This window comes from Fundulus heteroclitus, unplaced genomic scaffold, assembly GCF_011125445.2.
Source record: "Fundulus heteroclitus isolate FHET01 unplaced genomic scaffold, MU-UCD_Fhet_4.1 scaffold_73, whole genome shotgun sequence".
NCBI lineage: Eukaryota > Metazoa > Chordata > Actinopteri > Cyprinodontiformes > Fundulidae > Fundulus > Fundulus heteroclitus.
Window position 1 is genome coordinate 630,175 of NW_023397175.1, and position 26,875 is coordinate 657,049.

General features: G+C 43.1%; 1 protein-coding gene across 1 annotated transcript in view; it reads right to left on the reverse strand.

Annotated features, from left to right (window-relative positions):
- The window catches only part of nlgn4xa (neuroligin 4 X-linked a), a 159,568-nt gene that overhangs the window by 74,116 nt on the left and 58,577 nt on the right, over positions 1-26,875 (reverse strand). The gene's annotated exons all lie outside the window — the stretch shown is intronic.

The following is a 26,875-nucleotide window of genomic DNA, read 5'->3' on the forward strand; positions in this document are numbered from 1 at the left end:
CCTTAACAGAATTGGGTTTAATTTTTGGGTTGTACTTAATTTTTACAAATGTTTTAACTAAAGCATGTGTCAAGGTTCAGTTCTCCCTGCTTCGGGCTCAGTAACCAGTCCCTGACAGTGCGAACCAGCCAGAATGAGCCCGTCGCCCACACAGGGTTCAGTGCCCACCTCCCTCCTGAGGTCCATGGCTGAACCCGTGCTCCGTGAGCTGAGCAAACTTTTGGACTTGTTACCCACCTGTGAGCCGCCTTGGGAGTGTGTAGGCACAGCAGAGAAATGATGGGGGGGTCTATAAGGACCAAACCGCACTGTTGTCCCTCCTTGGGATAACCGGCCTTGCGGAGGGGATTAATTGGATTGAGCAGGTCGCCTACTCAGAGATCCTCCGCAGACCACCTCCACCCAGACCTCCACTCACAGGCTTGTCTGCCTCGTCAGCTGTCCCTGCTGCACCAGCCGCCCCTGCCGCTGCTACCGTGTCCACCGCAGCCTCCATCGCAGATCCCGCCAGAGCTTTCACCGCTCTAGCAACTGCTGTGCTCGCCGGTACTGCTGCTGCTGCTCCCGCCGCTGCTGCTCCCGCCACTTCATTGCCGGCAGCAGCCTTCCAGTCAGTGCTCGGCTCCTCCCGATGCAGACGCTGGGCTCGTCGGCACAAGAACACCTCCGTCGCTCTAACCTAGACGCCCCTCAGTGCTACACCGATTTGGCCATCAACTCCTTGACGCCCAGCTGGCTCCTCGGGTAAGATCTTCAGCAGCTGCGCGGAGGACCACACCTCTCCCTGCCAGAGCTCAACATGTCGAGGAGTCGCAGCTCAGGCACTTCCATGGGGACAGGGACCATCTGGTCCCCAACTGGTCCGTCCCTGTCCGTGGAGATGCTGTACATGCCGCGGCCCTAGCACCCAGCATCCGAGGGTCCCGCTCCGCCTCTGCCTGAGGCCACCGAGGGTCCCACTCCGCCTCTGCCCGAGGCCACCAATGCTCTCAGGAAGCCTCCCGTCTATGCTCCCCAGTCCTGCGAAGAGGTCCAGGGGGACCCACCTCCCATCTATGCTCCCGAGTCCCGAGAAACCCAGGTCCAGGAGGACCCGCCGGCCTCCCACACTCTGTGAGGAGAGTGTTCAGAGGGACCCACCTCCGGTCTCAGCTCCAGAGTCTGCTGTGGGTCCAGCTCTGGAGCTACACCTCAGTGGGACCCTGGTGAAGTCCCATTGCCGGCCTTCGGTGGTCCTCCTCTGCTGCCAGCCGCCTGAGACCCTGCTACTCTGCCGGCTGCCTCTGCCTCGTCGGGTCACCAGCCGCGACACCCGCCTCTGCCTCGCTGGGGTCACCAGCCGTGACGGCCGCCTCTGCCACGCCAGGGTCGCCAGACGCGACCCAGCCTGGGTCAGAGGTGGTTCCTGTGTTCTCCACATTCTCAAGTTCCTGTGTTCTCCATGTTCTCAAGTTCCTGAGTCTACCAGCGCTCCCTAGGTCCCGGATTCACCTGTGGGCTCCCCTGTGTCCTTCAACCTCCTGGTCAGCCACCTGAACTATTTCGTTTGGAGCCTAACCTGCCCTCCTTAGCCTCCCTCTGCCCACCATGGGTGGATTGTTTTTTTTTTGGACTCTAGCCCCCCATCCTGAACCTCCTTCCGCCCACCCTGAGTGGGTTGTTTTGATTTTTTGGACTTGGTCTAATTTTTCATTTTGGTCGTCTGGTAGCCGACCTTGAAGGGGGGGGGGGGGGTGATGTCAGGGTTCAGTTATCCCTGCTTCACCATGGACAGTTCCAGATCCTGCCACCATCCACACAGCCCAGCTCCACTCCACGCTGGATCAGTTTCACCTGCTGCAATAATCAAGTCTAGACTCATTCCACCTGTCCAACCTCCTATATAAGCTCATCTCAGTCTGCTCTTCCCTGCTGGTTCTTCATCATCCTTCCCTCTATTGCTTCATGCCTCTTGTCTCCAGTGCCATTAGTCTCTCATTGCCCTCTTAACCGCCTTCCTCCGCCTCAAGCCAGCTGCACTACCCTTCCTCGTGTCTGCCAGCAGTCCTCCAGCTACCTCTGTGTCAGCTGCCAGCCTGCCTGCCTTCGTCTCTCACCTACCTGCCGGTGTTCCCTCACATCCTCTGGCTCCAGCTTCGCTCCGCCCGCTTCAGCTCGAGCCATCTTCACCATCCCTCCGCTGCTACCTGGTACAGACTTCTGGTTTCCATCTCCACTACTCACAATCTTCAATAAAAACTCTGGAACGAAGCTCTGTGTGTAGCTGAATTCGGGCTCAGTAACCAGTCCCTGACAGCATGTTTTGAGCTAGTCATGTAAGAAAAACTAGAACACTCTAAAACACATTGAGACATATGACTATTTAGTCTCAATTTTAACAATGGCCAACATGTCTAGTAATATAACCAGACTAGTATAACTGAGGAAAAGATCTTTTCTCAAATGCAATAAAAAAGCATGCAATTTGTGGTCATGACCAGGCGATTAAAATATTATCGCTCAGCATTAAAAGGAGGTTTGTCCTGTTTAAACAGGAAGAAAGGGGGGACACCATGGCGAGAGCTAAAAACCTTTCTGAGGCCTTCAGGATGAAGACTAGAACACCTTTTGAGTCTGTCAAAACATCTAAACAGGGCTCAGAAGATTCTGAAATCTGCCGATCCACTGTAGGCAAACTATTCTAAGACACTGAAATAATTGCCGACATGTCCAGGTCTTGTGTTCCAAGCAAGTTCACCTTGAGGGCAGATCACAAGATGCTAAAAGTAGTCTCCAAAAAGTGGTAAATGTCATCAGCAGGTCACATGAGACTGAGCCTTTCAGCAACTTAATCCTGGTGTGGTCTGAAGGAAAGGATATATATGTGGATGAAAACCTCCAGCCAACTGTCAACTATGGTGGAGGACATGTGGTTCTATGAGCCAGTTTATCCTCCAAAGGTCATGGAAACCTTAGTGTGTGGCATCATACTCTCTTTGAAGTACCAGGGCATTTTAGATAGATATGTGGAAGACAATGCCAATAAACTGAAAAATGGGTCACAGCTGTGTCCTTCTGCAGGATAATAATTCATAGCACAGGGCTAAATGAACAAAGAGATGGTGCAACAGACAAAGAATCAACCTTCTAACAAGATCACCTCAGTCCCCAAACATGAACACTGTAGAAAAAATGAACGGTCAAAAATCTCTCTTTTATTGTGCTCCATCCCTGTCAAACAGTAGGGGAGAGAGAGCCACACAACTGGCGAAAAGGGGGTTGCATAAAGTATTAACTGCAGAGGTACTGCAATATCTACAAATGGTTATTAGTTGTAAAACTACTTTTACACTTGTGACTTTCCCCAAACACATAAATGTACAGAAACTAAAGGTTGGATATTCATAATATTTTGGAATGAGATTGTGTAGCAGCAATAATAGATTATTTTACTCTTCTTTATCAGAAGTACCACTACAAATGATTTGGTCTATATATTGAAACCACAAGTGTACAAAAACAAATTTCAGGCTGGTATTTATTATTTATAAGAAAATGAAGCCAAAACAAAAAAGCCACTATACATGTAAAAAATTTATTCAAATCCTTATTGATTCTATTGAATTTAAGAATACAAATGTTTTTTTTGTTTTTTTGCCATGTCCTACAGATCAACTGCTCTTTGTTAACAGATCCTCATTCCCCCTGAAAAGTCTCGAGCAATCACAATGCCACAAAGGAGAACATCAGAAATGATCTGAGAGAATCAACTGCTGCTGCCCATCAGTATGGCAAAAGTTACAAGGCCAGTTTGATAGCATAACATAAAAAAGTAATTATTACATCTGTTCTTTCATAAAATCAGTCTGACTTGATTTTTCAGAATTTGCATTTCATTTAGCTTTTAGACTTATAAACCCAGCAGCAGGTAAGCGACTGAGGATTAAATAATGGTCAAGTAGAGATTGTTTTTGTGTCGTAATGCCTGGCCTGTACTAACCTGACTCTAGCCATATGGATTTCGTTCCGCCTAGCTCCACTCACATCCATCTGGGACCTCTTCCATAGAGAGTGATTTCTCCAACCAATTTTATTGTCTAGCCAATCAGGACGCAGGGCTGGAGTTTCATAGATGTGACGTGGTGGAGAAGCGACCGTGTCGTGAGACTGTTTTGATTTAGATAGCAATGGCGGCTCGCATCGAGGAAGCAAGCGTTAACATTGATGCTGCTATTTCTTCCGTGTTGTCCAATCTACCTAATATTGTTTCATTAAAAGAACATCAGAGAACAGCTCTGAAGGCTTTTGTTGGTGGAAACGATGTTTTTGCCCTTCTCCCGACCGGATTTGGCAAGTTTTGTTTTCCAGGGCGCGCCCGTGGCTGACGCGTCCGCGCACGCGGCGGGGCGGTTGCCGCAAACCATAATAGGAGGCCTTTAGTCCTCGATGCGGTCGGCCCGGGATCGACTCCGACCCGCGGCGCTTTGCCGCCTGTCTTCCCCCTGCTATCTGCCTCTCTGCCTACTCGGACACTCTTTTCTCTGCTCCCTGCTTGCTTGCATTTTCCTCCCTTTTTATCTCCTTTTTATCTCTTAGCCAAAACTACAGAAAGTTGGATTTAGTTATTTTATTTGATTTATTTTATTTGATTTATTTTTGATTTTGATTTTTTCCCCCCGTGTGGACTAGTTTTCAGCTAATCCACACAAGATGCCTCTTTACAACTCCCCAGAGGAGGCAATTCTCAGGAAAAATGCTCTTATGGAAAGAATTCAACATGAAGTGGATATGGAGAAGAACCACCCGATTTAAAGGATGCCTACCTTCACCACAATGGACTTTGACAAGCTTTTACAAAAGATAGCTGTTATGGAACTGAAAATCTGTCGACTCGAAGTGAATTATGATGTAAACGCCGCGCATGGAAATGAAACAACCCTGCTTGTGATCCCGAACGGTGACCACCAGCCCAGCGACTCAGCGAACAAACAGTCCCCTGAGGAAAATGAGAATCCCTGGATCACTCTGGGTGCAAGACCAAAGGATCAACGAACCCCGCACCTAGACAAAGAAAACTGGCCGAGACTACAGAGAGATGTCCCAGGACAAGTGAAACAACAACGGGCTGTTCTCAAAACAAATGATAGGAGTAAACCTGCTGGAAATGTTGGAATTCCGTTACAAAACAGATTCGCTCCGCTCCAAAATGTGACACAGGAGGACAAAAATCAGAAGTATGTCAACGATTTTCATTCTAAGACATCACAGAAAAGACATGCCACAGGGCCAAGGACCCTGATATTATGCAATGGATCTGTAAAGGGGATTAAACATTTCTGTAACAAGAAAAACAAAGAAGTGTTGATTTATAACGATATGAACAGTGGCCTGGTGTCTGATTTAACAGACATCCTTCAGACAGACCTTCCAAGGGTCTTGAAAGAACGTCCAACCTTGGAAAACTCATAATACAAGCTGAAGCCCTGAAGGACGTCACCCGGATAAGAAAATCACAGGTATTAAAAGAGGATTACATTCGTTTGTTGAACTTTGTTGATGGCCTGAATGTCAAGGTGTATCTTAGTGGCCCACTTTCGCCCGTTAATTGTGGAGATGAGATTTTTTCCAGAATTCTGATTCTAAACAAATGGCTGAAAAAAACATGCAAAGAAACAACTGTAACCTTCATAGACAACTTTAACATCTTTTGGGAAAGAAGACATCTGGTCAACAGAGATCGTTTCTCTCTAAATAGGTCAGGTGCAAAACGGCTGATTTCAAACATCTTCTATTCTGTGAACCATGCGTCATCAGCTTTGTTCCAAAACAAAGTACATCCAGTGCCAAAACAAATGATAAGCCCAGTGCAGCCCGAACAAGCCAAGATAAAGATGGCCAGAAAGATGACACAGAATGAGGCGTTGTCAGATCTACAGGACGATTCATCCCAGATCTCAGCAGGACAAAGAGAGGACCAAGAACCTCCATCGTCACGAACACCGGTCCAGACCGGACCCGCCTCCCCTTCTTCTCCACAAAGCCCAGAAGTTCCTTTTCTGGAATTTTCTCACAACATGAATAAAGTATTTAAGATTGGCCTACAGATGACATCCTCTCCACATAGCCATTCTGCTGTGAATAAACCAGGATTCTCCAAAGGCCTCAGAGCCTCAGATCCTCCTCCTCTACGTATCACAGAACACTCTGGTACTGAGGAACTCCAAATTACTTCGCTGTGATACAGATTGGGCCCTGGCCACACGTTTATCAGACATGACAGTTCCCAGCATCAGCCTGGGCATTACGCCGGAGATTATGGAATATCTGTGATAATACGTGGTAGAAATAAGAAAAACAAAAGGATAAACAGGAACAAATACTTAAAAGTCATTAACTGTCAGATGGAACCTGTCACAGAGACATCATCAACCACTAAGTCATATAAACTGGGTTTATTAAATATTAGATCTCTGTCAGGAAAATCCCTTTTAATTAATGACTTCATTATTGACAGTAATCTTGATGTAATGTTTTTAACAGAAACATGGCTGCATGAATTTAGTGAAGCAGCTATACTGATGGAGTCAACACCTCCAAACTACAATTTTCTTTGTGAGAGCAGACAGCAAAGGAAAGGTGGAGGAGTAGCAACATTGTTTAATGATTCACTAAAGTGTAAAAAGGAGTTTTTGGGAAAATTTGACTCTTTTGAACATTTGGCTCTCCAGGTAAGGAGCCCGGTACGAACTATGTTTCTGAATGTGTACAGGCCTCCTAAGTCCACATCAAACTGTTTTAATGATTTTAGTGACCTGCTATCTGTGATATGTGTTGATTATGACTGTTTAATTATTGTTGGAGACTTCAACTTTCACGTTGACAACCCTGAAGACAGAAGTGCAAAAGAACTGTGTGACACACTTAGAAACTTTGGTTTAACTCAACATGTTAAACAACCAACACACAAACAAGGACATATTTTAGACTTGATCATCACTAAAGGTCTAAACATTTCACAGGTCAATGTAACTGATGTTGCCCTATCTGATCACCTTTCTGTTACCTTTGAAAGCATCATTTCCAGTGACTCATTTAGCCAAAGGGACATCGTAAGAAAACGCACCTTTAAGGACAATGCCGTGGAAACTTTTATTCAAGCTTACTCTGATACTTCAACCTTGGGCTGCAACTCAGTAGATGAGCTAGTAGATAACTTTCTGTCTAAAGTCTCAGACATCATTGACTGCATTGCTCCAATTAAAGTGAAAGTTCTTTCCGGGAAGAAAAAATCTCCTTGGAGAAATGCTCCAGCAGTTAGAGGTGAAAAAAGGGAATGTCGGAAAGCTGAGCGCAGGTGGAGAAAGAACAGACTCCAGGTTCACTACGATATCTATAAAGAGAGACTTTACAGATATAAGTTACGATTGAAAAATGCAAGGGAATCTTTCTTCTCAGAGATCATCAAGAAAAACATTAATAATACTCGTGTCTTATTTTCCACAGCTGACAGGCTAACAAATCCTCCTGTGTCCGTGGCTTCCGAACTGTCAGGTGTTTTCCCCCAGTCCCTAAAAACAGCAAATATCAAACCACTGCTGAAAAAGAACAATTTAGACAAACTACTACTCCAGAACTACAGGCCCATCTCAAACCTCCCCTTTATCAGTAAGATTATTTAAAAAACGGTATTTCAACAATTATACACCTTCTTAACAACGACCAGCCGCTTTGACGTTTTCCAGTCTGGCTTCCGTGCTCACCACAGTACAGAGACCGCCCTTATTAAGGTGTTTAATGACATCCATATAAATTCAGACTGTGAAAGAACCACCGTGCTGGTTCTATTGGACCTCAGTGCAGCATTCGATACTGTCGATCACTCCATTCTGTTAGAGCGCCTGGAGAACTGGGTCGGCCTCTCTGGTACAGTACTCCACTGGTTTAAATCCTACTTAAAGGACAGGGAATGTTTTGTGTCAGTAGGTAACTTTACATCCCAGACAACAAAAATTACATGTGGGGTTCCCCAAGGCTCCATTCTGGGTCCCCTCCTCTTCAATATCTACATGCTCCCCCTAGCTCAGATAATAAAAAATAACAACATCAGCTACCATAACTATGCAGACGACACACAGCTTTACTTCACCATGTCACCAGGTGACTATAAACCAGTTCAAGCACTGAGTAAATGCCTAGAAGAAATCAATGCCAGGATGTGCCAAAATTTTCTTCAGTTGAATAAAAACAAAACAGAAGTAATAATTTTTGGACCAATAGAGGAGAGATCAAAAGTTAGCACACAGCTTCAGTCGCTTCAGCTAAAAACCACTGATCAGGCCCGAAACCTGGGTGTAGTGATGGACTCAGACCTGAACCTTCAAAAGCATCTAAAGACAATTACAAGGTCGGCTTTTTATCACCTGAGGAACATTTTCAGGATTAAAGGACTAATGACTTAGAAGGATCTGGAAAAACTAATCCATGCGTTTATTTTTAGTAGAATTGATTACTGCAACGGTGTTTTCACAGGTCTGCCTAAAAAGTGGATCAGACAGCTGCAGCTGATCCAGAACACTTCTGCCCGCATCCTCACTAAGACTAAGAAAGTAGAGCACATCACCCCAGTTCTAAAGTTCTAAACAGGGAGCCCTTACACTGGCTCTCTGTTTCTCAGAGAATAGACTTTAAAATACTTCTGTTAGTCTATAAATCCCTAAATGGCTTAGCACCTAAATACATCACAGACTTGTTATCAGTGTATAAACCCTCCAGACCACTCAGGTCCTCTGGCTCCAGCCTACTCTGCATACCTAGAACCAGAACTAAACACGGAGAAGCAGCATTTAGTTCCTATGCTCCACTTATCTGGAACAAACTTCCAGAAAACTGTAAAAGTGCGGAAAGCCTGAGTTCTTTTAAATCGAGATTAAAAACACATTTGTTTAGAATTGCCTTTGAATGTTCAAGTTAAACTGTTTTACTGTTTTTAAATGTTCTTTTTTTGTTTCTACATTCTATCCCTACTTGCTTTTATTCCTATATTTTAATCATGTAAAGCACTTTGCATTGTCTCTGTATTGAATTGTGCTATATAAATAAATTTGCCTTGCCTTGCCCTCTTCCTGTCAGCTCACTGTCAATAAAACGCGTGCCACTAGAGCCGCAAACACATTAAAAAAAAAAGTTTAGTTTTTTCCTGCGTCGCTCTCACAGCGTCACAGGTTAGCTTCGGTGTGAGTGGTTGAAATAGCACGTCGATAAAGATGACAGACAAGTGGCTTATCCAATCATATGCAAGGATTTTTGATAAGGCACAGCCTTCAAAAAAGGCAATTCCTATGGAGAGGTCCCAGATGGATGTGAGTGGAGCTAGGCGGAGCGACATACATCTGGCTAGAGTCAGGTTAGGCCTGTACTAGAAAGAGAGATAATTTTCAAAGACATTTACTCAATGTTTCATTTAAAGTGACAGATCTACATTCACTATGATGATTTTGTTACATTGTTTTTATTTTAAAAATTTTAGGGATAGAACAGATGACAACATTGTCTCTTTGCAACCTTATGCAATCTGAGTACAAGGACTGTGGACCTCCATAAATCTAGTCTATCCCTGGGTATAATTTCAAGATGGTTATCTGTTCAAACATTTATATTCAAATGTAAAAAGCAGGGTAATGTCCAACCATCATATTGTTCAGGAAGGAGACGGGTTCTGTGACCCAGAGGTGAATGGGTTTTGTTGTGAAATGTGTTAATCAACCCCAGAACAAATGGTGAAGACCGTGTGAAGATGTTGCTAAACCTGGTAGGAGAGTCCCATTATCCACAGTGAAACAAGTCCTGTACCATCATGGGCTAAAAGGCAACTCAGATAGGAAGAAGCCGCTACTCCAAAAGCAACCTAAAAAGCCAGATTACAATTTCACCAATGCACTCCGGGTCAAATAGTGCATTTAGAAATTTCATGTGGTTTGATAAAGCTAAAATCACAAATATGGAAATAACCATTATTACATCTGGAAGGGGAGAGACTTGTTAGCCTGAAAACACCACGCTACCCCAAATGTAAAGCATGTAGTGGTGGCAGCATCATGACCTAATGGTATTCTGCGGTAGAAAAGACTTGTTTACTTCACTAAATAAATGCCATAATGAGGAGAGAACATTGTGTTGAAATATTGAAGCAACCTCTCAGGACAACAGCCAGGAAGTTAAACTTTGGACACAAGTAGGTTTTCCAAATGGACAGTGTCCCACAGCATAACACGAGCCTAGTTACAAAATGGCTAAAGGACAACAAAGACAAGGTTTTGGAGGGCCCATCGGAAAGTCCTGATCTCAGTCCCAGAGAACATTCTTCCAGTTCTGTCACAGGGAATGGGCCAGAATTCCAGAAAACGATTGGGACAAGCTTGTGGAAGAAACCCCCCAAAAAATTTGACCCAAGTTAAACACTTTAAAAGGCAATCGCCATACCATACTGGCTTTATTTATAGAGCATGTATAGAAAACCCACAGGACCTAAGTGCTCTACACAAAAATGAAACAGCTGTCACATAATACAACAATAAACAAAATTCTGAGGAAAATAATGAACACTTTTAAGAAAAAAAAAATATATCTAATAAAGCATTTTCTTGGTATTTTCCAGTCATTTAACAAATAAAAATAATGTTGGTAATCCTAAATTACCTCAAACAGGGAAAGTTTAGTCTGATTCTGATTCAATGTCAGACATTGAATCAGACAAATTCAGGTCATATGTCCTTATTATAGTGTACCTAACCAGTCAAAATGTTGGACATACCTTCTCCTGCAATGGTTTGTCTTTAGTTTTACTCCGACCTCTAAGAACACCTACAAGAACATCGGAAAACCATTTCAGGTGATTACCTCATGAAGCTTAGCCAGAGAATGTCAAGAATGTGCAAAGTAGAATTCACAGCAAAGGAGGGGTTATTTTGAAGAATCTAAAATATAAAAGATGTTTTGAGTTATTTCAGGGTTTTTCTTTTCATTTTCTATATAACTACATATTCTTGGTTCGTTGTTTTAATTTCTTCACTATGTATCTACAATCTAGAAAGTGGGAAAAACAAGGAAAAGCCATTCAACAATAAAGGTGGATCTGAACTTTTGACTGGTAGTTTTTATACACTAACCTTTGATTTCAGATTTAAATAAAAGATGATTGTTTTTGATAATATTTTACATGGTGGTAGTCTGGCAAACAGTTAAATTTTTTTAATGAAAATTCTAAACATTAATAGTTTTGGCCATCTAATAATCTAACAAACAGGAACTTCAATAACCAGTTCCTTAAAGAACAGATGGTTTTAGAAATATGCTTTGAGAGTCTCCTACAAACCCTGATGAGAGCGTCATGGTTTAAACCCTGTAATCCTCACATCTGTCTGTCTTCTCCGCATCATTTCTTCCTTGTGTAATGCACCGGGAACGTGGCAATTAAGGCAGATGAATACCTTGTTTATGAAATTTAGCAAATGTGAAGGCGGTAATTACAAAATATGAGAGAACCTTAAACATCAAAGAGAGTGGAAGGAGTAACATTACTTCTTTGGTAAAGGAGTTTGCACCAAATCTGTGAGCAGAAGCTTCATCATCTAATCTTTAACATGAAAGTCTGTACGAGCGTTTTACCAAGATGTGACTCAAAAATGGCATTTGTAGACTTTTTCACCACACTCCTTTGAACTGCAGGGTTGAAAGGAAAAGAAGCATCAGTGCAGTTGTGACGCTGCCCAGTCTCCCTGCACTATAACACGTTTTGGTTTTGCCTGAAACCATCTCCTGAACAAATTCATTCTCCCTGGAACTGCCAACTAGGCAGTCTGGAAATCTCTCAAATGTCATTTGAGATGGAAGTCTCTGCAGAGGAAAATTGTAAATTGAAAGCAGAGGTACAGCGCTGTTAGTGTGAACACTGAAAATGAGGACGCTGATGTGTACTGCTAGCAGATAATCACTGGTTCTCATTTGCAATATCAATGGAAAGACACAGGCCTTTTTGTAAAACAAGCTCACATTAGAAACAGTGGATTATTGCTAATTTCTTATAATTTAACAAAGCTTATTCGTTCAAGGCTGGGTGCTTTTTGGTGCCTTCTGTGGTTGAGCATAAACAAAAGGTTCACCAAAGACCTTTTTACAGTTGGTCTTACATTTAACAACCACGTCATAAAGTACACCTGTCCCACTGCTTGTTCACACAAAAGCTAATCAACCACTCACGTGGCAGAAATTCATGTGTCTAAAAGTGATGAAGTTGAATTGCAAAGGTTTCCCCCTTTTTCCTCCAAAAGTTAAGATGACCATTTTGATCACACTCTTCACTTTTTTGCTTTATCTTTATCACACTGAACAACAATACCCGTTCATCTCTGGGTCACAAAACCTCTCTCCTTCCTGAACAGCACTGTATCTGGATATTCCCATGCTGCTTATATTTGAATATAAATGTTTGAGCAGATGAATGTGGAACCTTCAGGCATCTGGAAATTGGACCCAAGACTTGTAGAGGCCCACAACTGTCTTTCTGATAGCATGGGATATTTTCTATAGTTTCCATAGATGTCACACAAGGAAGCAATGTCTACACACACAGTGGACAAAATAAGTATTAAAGACAACAATATTTTTACTGTTTAAATATATTTCTAGTGGGGCTATTTCAAAAATGCTTATTACAAGTTTCAGGAGACAATCCAAAGAGTTGTCCAAAATCCAAGTACCACTCTCAGAGAGCTTCAGAAAGACCTTGAAACAACAGAAAGAGGTTCTCCAAAGGAAACAAATAGCCCCTAGAGAAGTTTAAAAGCAATTTCGCCCTGAAATTACATACCTGATATAAATCAAGTACAGCTCCACAGGTATAAAGTGTAAATATAAACGTTTGATATTTCTGTGTAGCTACGGGATTAAATCATATTTTTTTAGGTGGAACCACAATTGCAAAAGTACGGAGCCCCTAAAGGGACATGGAGGTAGAAAAAAACTTTTGCAAGATCTCGCAATACATTTGCGAGATCCCGCAAAAGGTTTTCCTATGTCTTTAAGGCAGGGATTCTCAACGTGTGGTGCGCACACACCTGGGCGTGAGCGAGCTGCCACTCGGGGGTGCGCAAGATGAAAACTGTAATGGCGGTCTGACTGTGTTTTTTCCCCACACCATAAAGACGTGTAAATAAACTTTTTCTGTGGAAAGATTAAAATCAAAAACTGTAAATTTAATCAATAAATAAAAGGTATTATAATGATCCGTATTAGACTTTATGACTAAGTGCTTTTGCACACTTACTGTAGGTTGTTTTGGGTTTAAACCGGAAGAAATGTGTGGCTTGCGGGTGAGGAGTGGTGGTTCGGGGGACTGGCGGGGTAAAAGCTGTCCCGTTCTGTTTGTCCTAAAATAAAGTGTTAGCAGCAAAACCTCAGTCTGGTGCTTGGGTGTCATAACGGAACGATACAGTATTCACACTAAAATGTATTTATTTAGAAGAAATATTCCTCTACGCTTCATTTTAAGATGAAATGTATGCATTGTGCTGTACATGCGCACCTAGCCTGTGGCCTCTACTTCATTCTGGCAAATATGCTCAATTGGCTGAAATCGGGAAGCTGCCATGCAGGTGAGACATCTAAGGTCAAAGTTAGGGATGAAGGAGGAGATTAACCGAGAGAGAATCAGAAAATGTTTCTTTCTCTCTCCTGACTTTACATCGTTTACATCAGCAGAGGAAAAATTTTATTTGGTTCAAATCTTTTATTTACAAGATTTAATTGAGTGACTTGGTCTCTTTATTGATTGTGCAGTGCCTACTAACAGCACTGCTCATGCTGCTGTGACTCTGTACCGCTATAACCACTGATGCGCATGACACGCCCACACTGCAGCAGCTTCCGCTGCTGCTGGGGTGGGGATTGTGAAAGACACGGTTTGTTGACAATGTTCACACACAGAGCTGTAATACTTGTCATTGTTATTTAGACAGGTGCAGTTAATTTTAAAGAGGAAGTTTTAGCGCATATTCAGACCGGAACAGGGAGTGTTTCGGTTTGCCGGTGGGGCTCCCTGCAGCCCCGCCAGCAGGGAGCCCACCGCTGGTGGGGCTCCAGGGAGCTGAGGTTTGTTGTTATGGGCTCTGTACAAAAGTCACTATGTCTGATTTATTCGTGATTAAACAAAGCAAAAAAAAAATCTAATTTTCAGAGCCTCACCTAAATATTTTTTAAAGTAAAACACTGCAAAACCACATGGAAACCCTTTTGAAAATATAGGAGAGGCCTCCGATTTTATGGATCCAAATCCCGACTATAATTACAGTGAATCTGGACTGAATCAGCTGAAGCATATTTGTTTCACAAAACTTGTTTAAAGTTTGCGGAAGAAGACTTAGATAAGCCAGACAAATACTGAGCGAAGGTGGTCTGGTTAGATAAAACAGAAGCTGATTTCTTTGGATGTCAGTGAACAAAGCAAATTTAGGGGAAGAAAGATTCTACACATCACCCCAAAAACACCATGCTAAAAAAGAAGATTGCAGGCGGGAACATCATTGTGTGGGCTGTCTTATGGCATTTGGTTCTGGAAGACTTTATATAATGAATTATGTAGCCCTGCGATAGACTGGCGACCTGTCCAGGGTGTACCCTGCCTCTGGAGATAGGCACCAGCACCCCTCGGAACCCCACAAGGTATAGACGTGTTAGAAAATGGATGGATAGATGGAAATAGGTATAGTGAAAGATTCTGGGTCATTCTTGATAAGAATCTTAAGATGAAACATGTTGATTTCTAAGTAAAGCAGTAGTCTCAAATACACTGCCAGGGAAACTCTAAGCTGGTTTAAGGGAAAGAATGGTCCAATCAGTCATCTGAGTTGGTTCCAAGTGAACATTTCTGGAATAAATTAAAGGTTAGACTATAGAAAGAAGCCCCAGATCCTTTAGAACTTGAGAACAGTTTGTGAGGAAAAAATAGTTCTAAATCACATATCTGTAACTGTGTTCAATGCTTAATGGTTTCATTTTGATAAAATAAAATAAAAAATTAGGAGTTGCTGGGGTATTGCAAACATCTAGGGAAAATTTAACATCAGTGGCCCAATGATGAATATTTGAAATAATAGAAAAGTTGACATGCTCAATCCTTTTTTTACCAGCATCACAGATCCAAAGCTTCCTTTTCACAAAATTGTTGTATCAGAATCGCACAAGCCATGACATCCTCATTTGAGATTTCTTAACGTTATTTAAAAGTGTAAATAATTACAGTATATATACATTTCTGTACTTAAACATTATGGTAAAAAGAACTCTCCCCCATTATTCTTCTGGTATGTAGGAAAGAAAAATACATTTGATAATCCTAACTGACCTAAAACCGGGAGGTTTAGTCTGATTTCATGTCAGACTATTTAAAGTGAACATTATGTATGTTTGTAAATATCTGGTTTCAGCTGTATTAAAAAAAGGAATTACCAGAGATGTAAGAACATTTAGTGAGCATAGAAAACCATAAATGGCTGATGTATCGCAAAGAAAACTATCCTCATGAATTGGAAAAGTAAGGCACACCCCCCGGCGGGGCCTCCGGGGGGTGTTAGTAGGGACTAACTGAGCCTGGATGTCTACTGTCAAATGTATGGTGAATTTTAGTGTTGGGGAGGGATTAAATCTACGGGTGGGGGTGGGGGGTGGCTAGGGGATGGACGTTCTGGTGGGCTTGTGTCCGGCCCCCTGTCCCGGTCCTGGTCCGTTTAGTCTCCCAGTACGGGTTTCGCCTGGGGGGTGGGGTTTGGGATGGCTCGTGCAGGCTGGCTGGCCAGGGTCTCCCATCTAATTAATTTATTTGTTTATTTTATTTTTATTTTTTATGGGGGGGGGGGGGGGGGGGGGGGGGGTGTAAAGCCAGTAGGATTGGTGGTTGGGCTGGGGGGGTGGAGGTGTTCGTCCCGGTGGGTGGTTGGCTGGCGGGCCCTGCTGTCTCTCCCTGGCCCCCGGGCTATGATGGTGCTGCTGGCAGGGCCCTTTCTCCGGGTGGGGCTTTCGGGGAGCAGGGGTGCCTATTGGAGTCAGTAGGGGAGCTGGCTCCCTGGGTTGGCTCCCCAGTCTTTTGCTCCCTATCCCCGGACTCCTCCCTCTGCCTGCTCCATCACGCCACCACACATGTAGGTCCTTGGGGAGGGGGGCGTTACTGGATGTTGCCACTTTCAGATGACATCCCTCTCCCCAATTTTATAATGCATTTTAGACACTTTCACTCCAAACATTTTCACAGCGTACATTCATGTAGGCCACGGTATGGGGGGTTGGGGTGAAGACGTCTGGGGGTGGGCTTATGTTGTGTGAGCCTCGCCTCGGACGGCTCCCTTCACCCCCTCTCGCAATTAGACATTGAGGGTTCTGGGTAGTTGCTTGGAGGGGGGCGCTGGCACCAGCTTCCTTCCGGAGGGGAGGTGGGCTGTGCCGTGCACCCTCTTCAGCGCTCCCAGATTTAAACACACTTGAGAACAACATGCAACAACACAACATCTGAGTGGACGTAGGGAGGATCGGGGTCTTTTGCACACCCCCAATCTCCGATCACGGCACAGAGTCTGGGGCCTGGAGGAAGAGCGGGCCACTGGGTCCAGAGTCTTGGCGGGGGGTTGCTGTGGGTAGCCAGCGGCTCGCCGGGTCTGGGGCTGACGCCTCTGCTCTCCCCAGAAAGGGGTGGGGGGCAGGGGTGGCTATGGTAAGGTGGGGGTTTATTAGGTATTTAGTGGGTGAGGGGGGTTCTGGTTGGGTGGCCCGTTCGGTTCGTGTTGGCCCCCCCGCTTTGGGGGGCCTGGTCCGGTGGCCGTCTGGTCTGGGGGCGGGGCCGGGCCGGGGGTCGGGCACAGGCAGTTGAATTGTGGTGACCCCCCACTTGGGATTTTTTGATGTGAGTGTTATGTGGGAATGTGTGTACAGCGTCCATTTTTTGTAAGTCTGTGTGCGGTGAGTGGGGCATTAGTGAGGGATGGTGAGAATGAGTTTTTTTTTTCCCTCAGGTATGGGTCCGGTCCGCTCCCTCTCCTAAGAACATCTGAAGTCTCTGCTAGGTGCGGAGCCCATCCCCCCTTGTCCTGCCCTCCACCGCTGTGCTGGCAGGCGCCTTGGCCCTCTGGCACATTGACGGTCTTCGTGTTTGGAGCGAGTTCAAGGCTAGGTGCCGGCCCATTCCCTGTGGCGACTTCGCGGGGCCTGGCCCCCCGGGGGTCTGCCTGGGCCCCCGCCGCGGGGGCGGGGTGCCCCTGGGGCCTCTGGCCCTCAGGGCCCATGGCCGGGACCACTTCAGCGTGGCTGGCTGCCGGCGGAGCCCACGGGCTCGTCCCCGCGGCTCCTGGGGGCGTCGGCATTGCGGTGGCTGGGGGATTTCCTTGGGGTCGTGTCTCCTCTTTCGTCGGGGGGGGGGGGGCGGTTGCAGATTTCCTGTGATGGCCCTTCTTGGGCGCCCTGCTTTGGGGGCCCCTTTGGAGTTATGGGTCCCCTGACCCCTGCCTCTGTGCTCGTGGGAAGGCGGGCCTTTGGTTCTCCACAACCACTATCGAGCTATTTCCTTCTGGATAATTTTCACCTAAACTAGTGCACTATCACAAACTCCCACAGGTGCAGGGTTCCAGGTATTAAGTGTTCACTTATATACAGAAATTTATTTATTTATTTATTTTCTTTCACTTTCTTTTTTCAGGTATCACATTACACATGTCAGCTTAAATAATAATACATATGATTTAGCAATGGCATCAAGGTATTACTCAAATGTATCTGTTGCTTTATGTCTGTTGGTTGTGCTGTTCTTTTTGCGTCTCTTTCCAGGTGATGGAGCAGACAGAGGACGTTTTATCATTCTCTCCCTTTTATCTCTTCTTTCTTTCACCTCTTCCCTTTCTTTTTTTCTCTTCTTGTTCTTTTTTTACTCTCCTACTTTCCCATTGTAGTGTCCATATAATTTAAAAATTCTCCCTGCAGGAATCACAATAAAGCTATTTACATGCACAAATCAAGCAGAGCACTATGGCGAAAGCTGTTTACTCCACTTGTGAAAGCAAAATCTGTCAAGCTCTATTTGGCATTAAGACATCAATTCTTATGGCCACATTGCTAGACAGGACACTGGGGAAAAAAAAAAAAGAAAACCATAAATGGCTAAATATTCACAGCTAACAACACTAAAGCTGACATCTGCTTTGCTTCCATCTGCTAAACTTCCATCATGGCATTTTTTTTTCATAATTTTGGGCAGCATTTCAGCACCTCTTGTTTAAAACCTGAACTACAAAGACAGTTTCAACCTGAACTGGGTAATTTTACATTGACAGAGCTTATTTCAAACGCAGAGATGAACAAAAACACATAAACAGAACATTTACAGTCCTCTAGTTACAATTTCTAATAAGCCTTTTAAGTAGCCAATTTAAACACAGTCTCACACAGCAAGTACCTCAATGTTGAACTAGAGAAAAAAAAAGTATGTCGTCTGTGTCTAATGGTCGTTGACATGATGGCCTATGTGCATAACAATTATTAATCCTTCTTCTGGTTGGTGAAGGTTATGGTGCAAAAGGAATTATTTGCTGTACTATACATGATGAAGCTCAGGAGGTCTGGCACAAACCAGTACAGTCAGATAGCCACAAGGCAGTAGGAGCGCATTATTCTCCTTTTCTACAAACTAATGCCAAGAAGTCCCAAGCAAGCCACAGTGAGAGGTTATTAATCTCTGCTGTACTCTGAGATGGTGCCCCAGGTTTAGTAATGCCCAGCCTCTATTTCACAACTTTTCACCTGTAACCACAATGGCAGAGGCACAGGCTGGGGGTAAATGGTAGGGAGGATGGGGTTGATGTTGGCTAATGGTGAGCCTTGGGAGGATCTGAGGTCAGAGCCGCAGGCCGATTTGCCCTGCTTTAACAAATGCCTGCAAATTGCAGAGGCTGGTTGGCACTGTGGTGTCAATAACTTCCTGTTTGTCATTAAGTTCAGCATTAAAGCAACTCCCTGCGGAACAGGGTGGGTGGCAGGAACAACCTTGAAAAGGCAGATGCACATAAAACAAGAACAGTGCCATTAAATTGTCATAGTCTCTAACAGATCGGCAGCTGATGGTCGCCGCAGGCACCTGTGGGCTCAGAGAGAACTCTTCTCTAGCTTTCCATCAAATAAACATGCAAAGTTACTATTTAAACCTACCTCTTTGGGTGGAGTGCATCAGCAGAGTTATATACATGGAGAGAAGGAGAGGATGAGAAAGTCCATTCAGCCTATTTTGATTCAATAAAGAAAAAAATACAAATAATATGTACAATTAGTCCAAAATTAGTCATACGCTTAACAGATTTAGGTTTAAATTAAACGTGTAGTTTTAACTACCATGTTTTTTTCTGAAGGGAAGTAATAGGAAGGGAGTAAAGATTGGCGTGATGGAAAAGAGACCTTCTGTTTGCCAGTGTTAAATCATCAAAATATTAGTGGAAACACGCAAAAACCTGCTCTGCAATCATAGACACATCCATCCATCCATTTTCTGTACCTGCTTATCCTGGCAGTAAATCAGAGAGAGACAGGAAGTGTGGGGAACACATCTGAACATCATGCAAAAAGGCTGCGCTGCGATTCAAACATAGAATTTCCTTGCTTCACTGCAAGAACATAATGCCACTAAATTGCCTCATTGTTCATGTGCATTTGAAGTGCATAAAGAAAGTTCCCATGCTAGGATTCAAACCGAGGACCGTCCGGCTGCGAGACAACAAAGCTAAAAACTGATCCACCAAATGATAAGTTAAAACTGATTTTTGTTCTTCATAATAAAAAAAAAAAAATCAAGTCGGGTTGATTTACACATAAAGATCCATTTTAATCAAGGTTTGTTATGAATTATGGGCTGTACCATGATGCACTGTTGCAGTGCACCAAGAAGGTCATGGGTTTGAATCCAGGCCTGGGCTCTTTCTGCAGGTTTTCCTCAATGCATATATGGGTTCTCTCCGAGTTCTCCAGCTTTTTCCAAAAGATCAAAGATATAACTGCAAAGTAAAATTTCTCTTAAGAATGTGCACGCATAGATGTCTGCTTGTGTTGACAACTGATGGACTGACAACCAGTCCATGGTGTGCACCTCCCAGTTAGTGTTGGAGACAGACACAGCCTGTACCAGAGGTAACTATAGCGCACAGGGTTTGTAATCTTCCCTTGAGCACTAGACCTTTTCCTAAAGTAATTCTGAAGTCGGGCACCACAGACAATCCCCACTTTAAGTTGCTTGGCATTTCGCAACATAACTACTCAAGCCACCCATGTCATGTGACATTGTACGCTTACATAAATGAATCCTGATTAGCGGCTGTATGAGGACACCCACACACTTTTTGCAATAATTTTTCCACAATGAATATTGTTCAACGTACAAATTCTATTCTGTATTTTGAATCTTTATCGAGACACCGCTTCTTTTCCACTAATCACCCCTCCGACGTTCATAGAGACCAAGAAATAAAGTCCAGTTGCCTTCTGTTTAACTACTTAGGCATATCATGTCCTTGATGAATACAGCAGTAATTGCACCATGTGTGTTGAAGAAATAATGGAAACAGCACATGCTCCAACATGTATAATGTGGTCCACAAGATCCACCATTTAGTAAATCATTCCTTTGTTCTAGTCACAGCAGCCATCTTGTAATGAGAGATGAATGACCACCTACTATCAGCAGCAGTACAGGAAATCCTTGGTATTGTCTTTTCTAATGTAGTACAGCTACCTTCACACACAAATACATTCAGGCAATAACGACCAATTGTTCCAACTATAAATAAAATGGAAGCTAGTAGACAATATTGTTTATGAAATCTAGCATAAATAATTTTTACCATTGTTCTAACTTTAGGAAATTCAAGGGATTTATCTTAATTGTGTCCCTGTGGTTTTAACCCCTGGTTGATAGGTCTGAATGTACACCTTTGTTTAAGTTACACTCTGGTCTGGGTATCATAAGTAGGGGCAAAAAGAAATTTGAAACTATTATTATTATTTCTGGATCTAAAGGTGATGCCCTGCAAAAAAATATTTTTAGTAATAACTGTTAACTATTAATAACCATCTTCAAACACTTACAGATTGAACAGTTCCTGTGGACAAGAGGTTTTCACAAGCTGTCCAATGTGTCTCTTGACAGTCGGCCACTAGTTCGACTTTCAAATACATCTGCAACTGTCTGTAACACTCTTGACTTATGGTGTCACCACATATGCCCTCAGGTGTGTAAAATGCATGCTCTATGCATATGAAGAACTTATATTCCCATCACTCAACTGAATATGGCTAAATTGCATCCATATTGCATCATTCTCTTTTGATGTTTAACAAAAGCATATATTTTTTGAAATGCAAACATCATAGCTATTGTTCTTTTAGACAGTTTTCCTTTTTGTTTGTTTTTGTGATTTAGGTTTTCAGATAGCCCAAACCTGCTTAGTCAGTATCAACAATATCTACTGTCTGTATTTTAACTCATGAGCTGATACTGGATGTGATTCAGGATACATATTTTTTAAACCAGTTTACATTAATAAAAAAAACTAGTAATAAGCTACAAGCTTTATTCAGGTGAATCAGAAAGATACAACTTTGTGTATTTGAGTATTTTTTACAAAGAAAAATTGGTCTGAACAATGTAGTTAGAGTAAATTAGAAGCCATTTTAGAGGAATAGCTTTGATTTGACCTCAATGACTCAAGTTCATCCAACATGGCACTATGAGGTAAAACAACAGTAAAGCTTAACTTTCACTTTCACTTTATTTTGTGAATAAAGTGAATTAAGCAGTAAAGCTTAATTAATTAATTAAAGGTATACTATGCAACCGGGGTTGATTTTCCAGCGAGGCTCCCCCCAGAGGGCGAAAGTAAAAGTGCACTGTCGTAAAGATGCTCAGCTGTTCTGGTTTCTCCATCTAGCCAGGCGCGGTTGTTTTGAGCTTAGCAGACAGGCAAACGCAACGAAAAGTGGAAAAAACGGCAGTACAAACAATGACTAACACAGTGAAGGTATGAACATCAAGCTTCCCGCAGCGCTATCTTGGCGAGACGCTACCGCCACCGCCTCTCCAAGCCGCGGCCGCCGGCTCGCCAAGCCGCAGCCGCCGCAGCCTCGCCAGTTTTATTATTATTATTATTTATTTATTTTTTTTTATTTTTTTATGTTGGCGAGACGCTACCGCCACCGCCTCGCCAATCCGCGGCCGCCGCGGTAGCGTCTCGCCAACATAAAAAAAAAAAAATAATAATAATAATAATAATAAAACTCGATATGCTTGCATGTTTATTTGATGTTAACACGCGGTTCTTTGATGTTGCTTTCGCGCGTGCATATAGTGAATGGCAGGGCAAAAATACATGGAGTTCTTGCCGTAAAGCGAGACTTCTGTGTGTGCGGGCCGTGAGCTCTTGCAATGCGGTACCGCGCACGTGACGTCACCGTCTCAAGAGCAACGCCCCTTTTGCCGCTTAGGTAGGGCATACAGGAGAGAAAGCACGGATAACCCAGCTATTACAAGCGCAACAGAACCAGCGATCTGACCGACTTTACAGCCGTTAAACTTTCCCAAGACGATGTCCCAGGCACACGGTTTACTGGTCGCACTGTTGAAGAACACACCAACCTTCAGCTCAAACGATGGCTTGAGGTTCGAGGGCTTAAAAAGACTGGAAAACTGGCTGAGTTGATGAACGGTAAGCGTTGTTTTTTTTTTACCTGCGCGGCGATCATGGCAGCGTCGGCCGTTTTTTTTTTTTGTTGTTGTTTGCAATCACCGTCCAGGAATGGGTATATGTTTAATGTTTGTCTCATTTGAAATGTTTTTGAGTAAGCTATCCTGGTAGCAGGCTATCATGTTAGCGCCTGCTACCATGATAGCCTATATGCTATCATGGTAGCAGGCTATCATGTTAGCGCCTGCTACCATGATAGCCTATATGCGATCATGGTAGCAGGCGCTACTTTATTAGCATGTCGGCCACCAAAATACTCTTACCTTGACTTGATGTCGCTGGAATTGGGTCAGGATGTTCTTCGGTTGGGCCCTTTCCTCCGACAAAATGCTTGCTACATATGTACTTGAATTTGGTAACTTTTTCCGGGTTGAACTGTTGTGTAGGCCGACCGCCCCGGTGTTCCAAGCGCACACATTTCTCCTTGGAAACATCCTTCATATGCGGCCGATCAGCGTACCTCGAGTCGCTGTTGCACGTTCCATAGCAACAATGTTTAAAAACCATGGTCTTAGATTTGGAAAAAGCAGTCGTTTACCGAGTAAAACCTAGGCAAACGCACGTCTCTTTTAAAGCAAAGCAGCGGCGGGTTTCAGGAGTTTGCCCCACTGCGTACCACGTGATGTGACGTCATTTTGACGTTGTGTTTCTAAAAATAGCTCGCGTGCGGTACCGCATTGCAAGTGCGGTATTTCCCCCACAGACCCCCAGGGCGGCCGAGAAAACCTTTGTTCGACCTGAAATGACTCATTTAATCATCCAAAACGGTATGGAAAACATTAATTAACTGAAAAATGTTGCATAGTATGCCTTTAATTAATTAATGCTAAATGCAAATGTGGCTTTACTTTAAGATAAAGGGTTGGCCCAAATGAAAGGAGTGATAACCTGTCCTTTGATATGAATGCACTCATTCTTGTTAGATGCTGATTACCATGAGTCCTGGTTGGGAAAGGACAGGGTGCTCTCAGGGCATTGTGTTCCAATCCTGTCGTAGAGGAGTCCACTTAAAACAAAAGAAACATAGGTGATTTAAATGCTTTCTCTTCGTCTCTCCCACTCTGTCTGTGGGCCTATCACTGTCTGAACTCTCTCAGCTCTCCAGAGCTGCCTCGGTGACTGTGCACTGAGTTCGTCTTGGACATTTATCACTGCCACCCGGGCCGAGGGGATAATATATTCCTCCAGTGGCTGCGTATGTTGCCCACATTACTCATCTTTATATGGATGAGGGGGTGGAGAGAGGGAGTGGATGGTGTTTGAGGTGGGTTGGGAGCTTGTTCAAGGGGAACCAACGGAGTTTTCTATTGCTTTCAGCGTTTTCTGCTGTTAGCAGGACAAATAAAACTGTCTGTTAATGGAATCTATGTAAAGTGCATCGCTGTAGGCTTGTCTGCCCTCACTACTACCACTGCCATCACAGCTGACACTGACCTTTATGCTCAATACGGTTTTACTGACAGTACATTTACAGAAAGCCATCATTTGGCCATGAGCTAAGGCAAGATCTCATAAGAACAGAAAAGCAAAAAAAGATAGTATCTCTATAAATCAATAAAGAACTCAGTGAAGATATGGAAATGTCAGTACAATACACAGTAACTCCCTCATTACAAGTTAAATTAGGTTTGATTTGAAAAGTTATAAGAACAAACTGAGTGGTTGGTAAAAAGCCATATTTACAACAGATGAGGCTACAGAATACAGCACATAAGATGTAAGAGGTTGTCTGCAGTACTGTGTGGTTTCTCTGCAGAGGTATAGGTGGAACCACAGGGGAGCTACACAAGTAATTCATTGCCACTGCAGATGTACAAACAGTCAGGATGCATTGATCTACCACACTTTCCTGAAAACGCAGCCAAGGCCTGAATGTTAATTTTAAGTAGGCCATAGACCAGCATGAAAACAGTTTCTAAGAAAATGCTAATTATTTATAATGGTGCTACTTTACATAATTATGTGTTTCTAATGTTGAAACTGAGTAAGTAGGAGATAGATAGATGCAGAGAGCCGAAACAGACGTGTATACGAGAAACTAAGATGTCCCACATTTGTCTGCAAGTACAAATAGCATGGGAGTGTCTAGACCAGTGATCACCAACCTTTCTGACACTGAGAGCTACTTTATTAGTACTGTGTGATGTGAAGGGCTATTTGGACAGACCTTTGAACTAGAACAGTTAGAGCTCACCTTAACTTTATGTAATATAAACATGTTTTTAATGCATCTGTTTAAATCAATGTAAATATCACTATAATTAAAAAGGAAAAGCAACTGAATAAAATAACATTTTAGATGCAGCTCGCTGGAGGGTTGTGCTATTTTTTGAACAGGCTTGAGGCCACCATTCATACAAAAATTCACATCCTGATTCATCCTAAAGGCTAAATTTCAACCCTTATCAGGCTTTAATCATAGGTCACTTTATTACATGCATTCAAACCCCAATGTTATCCATGCTTATTTTGGAGACACTTAATAATGTATAAGGACCTTTCAAATAAATGAAATATCCATACGCCATCTTAAATTTTCAATAAAAGTCTCCAAAACATTTTATCAGGGTTTTGTTTGCGGCAACCACTTTAATTGCTGTAAACAGTCAAATATGTTCATTGGTAAAGTTGTGCAGTGGACGCATTGACACTGCTGGAAGACCTTGCAAAAGGGAGAATTAGGAGGGAATGCGGCTTCAGGGATCAAAGATTTCCTGGCTCATGATGATGACTGGCTAAAATGCCGCTTTAGACTTCCTAGAAGAGCACTGTATTCTGCTAGAATCTACAGTGGTGGTTGAATCTGGGTGTGTAGAGGGCAGAACACGAGGTGTAACTTGGTGAGCAAGTGTTCAGCTGCAGCTGCGATCGATAAACAATTGTGTGCAGGTGTGTGCGCAAGGCTGTATAAATAAAATGTTTTTTCTTTAGTGTACGCCATTTTAATTTTTTGTATTTACTTTTTTCTGCAATACAAACACTTTTACTATGAATTCTATGCAACGTTTTATAAATGAGACCCTTGGGCTGTTTGGCAATAAAAGTAGGAGCAACACAATATTAGGCAAGTGGTCATGATGCTATGCCTGAGTGGTGTACATGTTAAGGATAAAAGCAATGAAACAATATTTGATTGTTGTATTAGGGATCTAAAATAAATGAAAAATTCAATACATGCGAAAATATTGTCGATTACGAACCGACTGGATTAACATAGTACATGTGCAGTAAGATATTGGCTGCTCATAACTGCCCAGCATACTTTCTTCCTAAACTACGAAGTAATCATTATTTTACCTTTAGAATCCTGTAGGGATTTTATGCCCATCTGGTCCTCACTCGCCACTGTATAGCTCATGCTTAGATGGAGCGACACGTGTAAAGATTCTGGGAAACATCAATCTTAAGCATCTTCCATAAAAACGGAAAAACTGCTCATAATCATGGGGCTCAAGAATGTCAGTGCATTTCCTGGCACTTCTATCTCTCCCCCTTGAAAACAAATGATGCCCTTTAACTAAGACATCTTTTTTTTCCTCCCTCAGTCATCTGTCAGTCCCCACTGATTACCCAACACAGCGAGGAAAAACGCTGCACTGTTTAGTTATTATCAAGCAGGAGAAAGAGGTGTTAATAGAAGGGAAAAGACATGGCAGACAATTCTTGGAGTGACTGTTGAACAAATTGCCTCTGTCAAAACAGCATGGGTTGGTACTCATGCTGCAACGAGTAATGGGTGGACAGAGACAGCTACAAAAATCAATCCGTGAAGCTTGAACATGTCATTCATCGAGGACAAAAACATTGTATTTTGTCTTAAATCAGAGTCGGCAATAAATGATTAGAAAGGAATGGCCGGGATAATCTTTCTGTTTAAAGGTTTGGTGTTGCTTTGAATGCATCTTTGGAATTACATACAATTAGAACCAGATATTTACAGTCACTGTATAAAAAGACACATGATCTTCTTTTTTCCCCCCACTGTCTGACTATCAAGGTATTTTTCTAGGATGAACTCGGACACAGCACGCACACACAGAGCTAGTTCTTAGAAGAGAGTTTATTGAACAGGGTGTGGAAGA